General features: G+C 36.3%; 1 non-coding gene across 1 annotated transcript; it reads right to left on the reverse strand.

Moving 5' to 3' along the window:
* Positions 1 to 1,006: 1,006 nt before the first annotated feature.
* Positions 1,007 to 1,080, reverse strand: TRNAI-UAU (transfer RNA isoleucine (anticodon UAU)). The gene has a single exon. It is a non-coding gene; the product is annotated as a tRNA-Ile (tRNA).
* Positions 1,081 to 5,578: the final 4,498 nt, after the last annotated feature.

Below are 5,578 nucleotides of genomic sequence, written 5' to 3' on the forward strand. Positions count from 1 at the left end.
GAAAGCCTACCTTTAATATTATAAGCCAAAAAAATAATATAACATTGTATATAAGGTCAGAACAAATAAGTAGAGCCTATTGGAAACTAGATCTTCTATAGGCTCTTACAAAATCTTTACATGTCATAAAGATAAGATGTTATTGAACATGAAATATTCAAAATACAAATTTTAAATGCAATCTTACAATATTTTTAAAACAAAACTAGGAATTTCAAGATCTAAGGAAAATTAACTGGTTGGTTGGTTGGTTGAACAGTTTGATCAAGGGACTTTTGTCTTTACTATGTCTCATCCTCAGCCTAACATGTTTTCAACCATATAACAAGTAACAAAAAATTGTCAAACTTATTTATACTCTAAAAATAACATAAAATGTCAATAGAAAAATAACATTCAATATCAACTTTCAAAATATTGTCATATCTATAGGTTTAAATGATGTGGCATAACAATTGAGAGATGAATCAAGAAACACTACTAACATCACATAGTACCAAAGTCAGCAACACTAAAAACAACATCAAAAGTCAATAGACAATAGAAACTAAAAAATTAAATAATTTCTCTTGATAATCCAACATAAATTTTAGAAAAATATTGGAAAACATATCAAGATTTGAACACTTATTAAAAATTTATTTTTAACGTACAATTTGAGAAGAATCTAATTTACCTAAATCCGCGTCATCAGTATCTAAATCATGATAAACTTTGTGTTAGAAAGAAGAACTAGTTAATCCAAAAATAACATCGAACTAAACCCCATAGATACTATGATGGTGACCTCAAGATCTAAATCATGATAAACTTTGTGAAGACGAAGTGATTAAGTAAGAAATCCCGGAATTATATAAACCTTTCAACTAACCCATTAGTTTAAGGAGTTTTGGAAGGTGTTTTCTTATGTAAGATTCCATGGGTATTGTGATAATCCTCAAATGAACCCATGAAATTTAGTTAACTTAAAATTAAACACTTAAATTAATTAAGTTAATGCAAAATCTGGTCCCGGCGGGGCTCAAACCCGCGACCTTCGGCTCATAAGACCAACGCTCTAACCAACTGAGCTACGGGACCTCTTGAAATTTGTAATTGTTTGGTGCAATTATTGTTTATGATGTGACAATATTCACATGATTGAAATGTTTCCTCCTTTATTATTATTATTATTATTATTATTATTATTATTATTATTATTATTATTATTATTATGTTGAATATAAAATTATTATTATTCTATTGAATCTAGTATAATTATTTGATAAAAGAAGACATAAAATGAATGTGATTTAATTTTTTTATTATTATTATTATGTGTTAAATTTGAAACTATTTTGTCTTTAAAAGGAATAGAAAGTTTAATAAACTATATTATTTTAAAAAAATATTTAAATAATAGTTTCTATGGATACCCATAAATATCGATGGGTATATCAAAATCCACATATATCCGTCTAGCAGATACTCGCACGGATACAGGACATATACGTGTATCATATTTACTAAATGAGGAGGGTAGTATGAGACTAGTAACCGTGTGTTAGCTGGGATTTTCGACAGGAAGAAAAACCTCGACAAACAAGGGCAAAGACGAAAAATCTTGGTTTGACCATAATCTTGACTTAGAGAGATATTTTCGGATGTTGCAAGAGACATTTCGATTATGTGATAGCATCGACCGCATAGGTCTTACGACAGTGGAAAATCGGTCAACAAGGCGGTTATTTGGGTGCACAATGTTGCGTTCGAATATCAATGACTGCCTGTGGGTTTCCTTCTAAAGAGACACATGGAGAAAGCACAAAGATAAGCTGCATACAAAGCTTTACGTGGTGAACTCTGAAGATAGAAATGTTAGGGGTAGTTATTTCATACATGTATATATAGGAGTTCATTACATTGAATTTGGTGTGTTAATTGTATTACAAAAATCTCACTGAAAACTTAGAGTATCGAAGTATAGAGAAATGAGCGAATGGCTGAGAGAATGTAAGAGCTGATGAATTACCAACCTTTAACTTTCAATGCAAAGTTTCAAGTCTTACTATTTCACTTTGCTTTATTTCATTTATTTTCAGTATTATCTAAGTAACCTCATTCAATATTTCCAGTCTTTATCTTTTCTTTTATACACTTTTAAAGTAGTCGAAGTCGACGTCTTTCGTTCTTACGGTCACCTAGACCCTATTTTTCGACTAAGTCCAAAACAATCATTTTAACACAAGAGAATACAAAATAAAGTGGTTATCTGGCACTATGTTCTAGGATCCACTAGTTGATCCTGCAAGTAACCCTTAATTTGGAGACCAACACTTGTTTACCATTTTTCAGCGTAAACAAATTGGCACACCTTGTGGAACCTATGCTAAGTTTCCTATCCGTTTAAAGATTTTCTTGTTTTCTTTCTTTTTAAATAGTGTTCTAGTTTTTAAAAGTTGTTTATAGGAATTTTATATGCAATTAAGGAGTAATATGGCTTTGTCTAGAATGTCTCGTCCTCCTGTAGATAATATCAATCCCTAGATTAATCCCCAAATGTAGTGCAACAACCAGTCATGTCGATGGTTGAAGAGCCAGTTCTCCTGACACAAGTTATAACAACTGCTCCGGTGGCATCAACGACGTTGGTCTCAACAATGTCATCGCAAAGGGAAACATCCCACTGTAGTTGGGGAATTCTCTGGATAATGCTACGATTGTGAGACCTTTGTTTAGGTTCTCATTTCCACCGCCTGGAAGAGATTACCCTTATGGTATGCCAACGTCCATGATGGTGAACCTTTAACCAAATGCATCAACCTTTAGTGACAATATGATGGCCACATTGCCATTCTATAACCCCTACGATGCCTCAGCGTCAACCATCAATAATATGGTATGACCACGAGGGATAAACTATATCCCCCAGAATACGCCATCTTTGAATATAACTTCTATGATGACCATGAGGTAGCAAATGGATGAGAGTAATTTAGAGTTAGTGAATACCCTCAGCCAACAAATGAGAACTATTTTAAACCAGTTGATTGTAAATATGAATCGAACATACAAAGTGTTAGCAAATCAAATGGGGTGTATCAATGATTTCTTTAGCACACCCCCAATACAAGTTCGACCTTCTCCATAAATATCGAATGCTATAGTGGTCTAAATTCCTAAGAATGGCATACACATGCCACTGTAGGCCAAAACCAAGGGTTACATCAAGAACCTCCCTTGAACAGGGAAGAGGTAGAATAAATAGAACAAATCAACCCTATGCCTCTGATGGTTCAGAGGAATCAAAATGTTGACCAAGTGATTAGGTATGTCCAGCAGAATAATTTTGCAGGATAAAATAACATAACAAACATGGTCGAACAAATTTTGGCCCAGAATGGCCTTAATATGGGACTCCATCGACCGCATTTTATATTTCCTTTGTTAGAATATTTTAAACAATCAGAGTTACCCAAGGGATGGAAAGTCCTAAAGTTTACCAAGTTCGTTGGAGACACTAACGAGTTGACAGTAGAACACGTCGCCCGATATCAAATTGACGCAGACGACATAGCGAACAATGAGAATTTGAAAATGAAGTACTTCCCAAATTCTCTAACAAAGAATTCCTTCACTTGGTTCACAACCCACCCTCCCCACTCTATTCAATCCTGGATCCAATTAAAAAGGGTATTTCATGAGCAGTGTTATATGGGACATTCGAAATTCAGTTTGAAAGAGTTGGCAAGTGTGAGGCGAAGAGTCCCTGAGTCGATAGATGACTATTTGAATAGGTTCAGACTTCTAAAGGCAAGGTGCATCACCTAGGTTCCTGAGCATGAGTTGGTAGAAATGGATGCTAGTGGCTTTGACTATTAAATTAGAAAAAAGTTAGATACTTAATACCTTAAGGATATGGCACAACTTGCAGATAAGATTCATCAGGTTGAACGCCTAAAAGCTGAAAAAGACATGACAAATAAATGTCACAAAAAAGAGAGAGTAGGTTACATATATGCGTACGACTATGCCTCCAACATGGGTGATGATTGTTTTGAGGAAGGCGAGGTCAACGTTGTTGAATTAAAGCAAAACCCCCATATGTTTGTAAATTATTAAAACCATCAAGTGGAAAAAATCCTGACGAGACCAATAAAAACAAAAATTTCGCCACTAGAACTTACACTTTTGACATTACAAAGTGCGATGAAATATTTGATTTGCTAGTCAAAGATGATCAAATTATAGTATCTCCTGGTTTGAAATCTCCTCCTTTAAAAAAAAGGAAGAAGAGAGGTTTTTGTAAGTATCATAAATTTTTGGGTCATAAAACTTCTCAATGTGTGCTTTTCAGGGAGTTGTTCCAAAAGGCTTTGAATGATGGAAGATTACAATTTGGCGAAAAGCCTAAATCATCAATGAAAGTGGACTTAGACCCCATGCAGATGGAGGAGGCCCAATATGAAGGACCTATAGAGATCTTGATGGTGAAAGGTATCGATGGCTCCAACATGGATGTCGACAAGGAAGAACGTATCTCCCTTATTGTTGATTCCAACTTCCAAGATGTCTATCCCCAATATGAAGAGGAATTAATTGATTTCCTTGAGTGCTGCAAGCTCAACGACTCTAAGACCATGTTGTGCCTGTATTGTAGTGTCATGTTTGACGAAGAAGCGACAAAGAAAGTGGAAAGCTCTCAGAGGGTTAACCCTATACATGGATGGGGTGGAGGCCAAACATCTAGGTTCTTTCCAAATAATGGGGCAAACTTCGTCGGAACAAAGAGTAAATGTGGAAGTTTCAGCAGCCTCGACAGAAAACTTTCAGGCCATCTATAAGGGCACCCAAAGATAAGTGGGTGAAACCCCTCAACAAAAAGGGGGCGAATCATCCAAAGTGGAAGGAGGTCAACCCTAAAGTGGGGATACTAAGCGACAAAGCCCGGAAGGAGGAGAAGTGAAAATCACATGTCCCTCCGACCTACGAGGGCAAGAATCCTATGACGCATACCCAATGAAGGTGTCATCAGAGGAAGAAAAAGGATAAAAGGGAAGTCTTGACCAGTGAGCGTGAGGCCTTAGGGGCGAAGTGAAATGCAGTTGCGTCGAATCTTGGGGAGAAACCCTACTCTAAAAGGGTCAACAAGGAGGAACAACTGCATCTAATTTCCAAAAATGGCTACGAAGCCTCCCAAAATCAAAGGGGGACTTAGAGGTAGGGAGACAGCTCCTGAATACTCTCCCCAGTCAGAGGACGAAGCTGCATGTTACACTTCTCATCCTGAAGATGGGGATCCTTAATATTCCCTTCACTCTGAGGATGCTTATATGCCTTACTGTTCTACCCGACTTAGGCAAAAAAAGCCATAATACACTCCCGGGTCAAATGATGAGATGGTCGAGGATAACTTCAGCGGAGAGTCGAAATACGACCTTTAGTTAATTGTGGAATAATGTAAGTGTTGTCGGTCGTGTATGACCGAGTGTCCGAAGTTTCTGAGTTCGAGGAATATTTTCTTCACGATGAGAAGGCCAATAAGAAGCCTTTCTGCTATTACATCATGAATAATGGTGTGGTGAAAGAACAACAGGCA

The sequence above is a fragment of the Lathyrus oleraceus genome, chromosome 3 (assembly GCF_024323335.1).
Source record: "Lathyrus oleraceus cultivar Zhongwan6 chromosome 3, CAAS_Psat_ZW6_1.0, whole genome shotgun sequence".
NCBI lineage: Eukaryota > Viridiplantae > Streptophyta > Magnoliopsida > Fabales > Fabaceae > Lathyrus > Lathyrus oleraceus.